General features: G+C 36.9%; 1 non-coding gene across 1 annotated transcript; it reads left to right on the plus strand.

Annotated features, from left to right (window-relative positions):
• Nucleotides 1–456: 456 nt before the first annotated feature.
• LOC132830175 (U6 spliceosomal RNA) lies at nt 457–563 on the plus strand. Its single transcript, XR_009646338.1, has one exon. It is a non-coding gene; the product is annotated as a U6 spliceosomal RNA (small nuclear RNA).
• Nucleotides 564–1,041: the final 478 nt, after the last annotated feature.

Raw genomic sequence — 1,041 nt, forward strand, 5'->3', positions numbered from 1 at the left:
TCATGTAATAGATCTGTTTTGGGTGTGCTCTATACTAAAAAATGGAAAGCAAGTCATCTATCTTATCACACATTAAGCACATCATTCAATTTACAATGTGCGGCCACCATGACTTACAAGAATGGTTGTTTTCAATTATCCTCAAACACAGTTCCCCAACTTTTGTGTATCAATGGCTTCCTGATTAAAAAAAATCAAAATGGCTTTAATTGACTTTGCTGTCGATCAAGATTATAGGTTTTATAAGTTATTCATACTTCCTTGCAATTCTGATTGCTTCTATTGTATAAGAAGGCCAGGTGGCCACATTTACTTGTATCTAATCTAACACAACCATCAAGACTTGGAAAAGGAACAGGTTCCTTCCAGAGATTGGCCATGGTTTCCCTATCCTCCTCCTCCTCATGTAACAACAGAAAAGATAAAGAAACAATGCAGTATTTTTTTTGCCTTGCCTTGAAATCCTAAATTGGTTTTAATTGGAACAATACAGAAAAGATTAGCATGGACCCTGCGCAAGGATGACATGCAAATTCATGTTAAAGCTAAGGTAGATACTTTTTGAAAAATAAAGAAATATGGTGAAAATGTGGGTAAGTGAAGCTGAGTCCATGAAAAGTTCAGCCATGATCCTATTGAACGATGGTGTAGGCTCGAAGGGCCAGACGGCCTACTCCTGCTCCTAGTTCTTATGTTTTTATGTTTTGCCCAACATTTGTCATCTTCACTCTGATAAACAATTATAGGGAAAAAGAAAGTTGATTTGAGCTTTTTCATGCACCTGTGACAAAATTCAGATTTAATGACTTGACACGTCAAATCATTCAGGTAATTAAAGTAGTCAAGATCCTTTCCCATCTTATTACCATTTTATGTTCAATATTCATGTCATTCCTCGACTCCAAGACAGAAATCTGATCACAGACCTCTCTCCTTTTATTACTCCATCAATGGATGGCAGATAATGATCTCCACATGTCCTCCAGACCACAGGTTTCCTATCACTATTTGTGAAGAGACCCTAACTTCATTTGGTACTTC

Source organism: Hemiscyllium ocellatum, chromosome 30 (assembly GCF_020745735.1).
Source record: "Hemiscyllium ocellatum isolate sHemOce1 chromosome 30, sHemOce1.pat.X.cur, whole genome shotgun sequence".
NCBI classification, from domain to species: Eukaryota; Metazoa; Chordata; class Chondrichthyes; order Orectolobiformes; family Hemiscylliidae; genus Hemiscyllium; species Hemiscyllium ocellatum.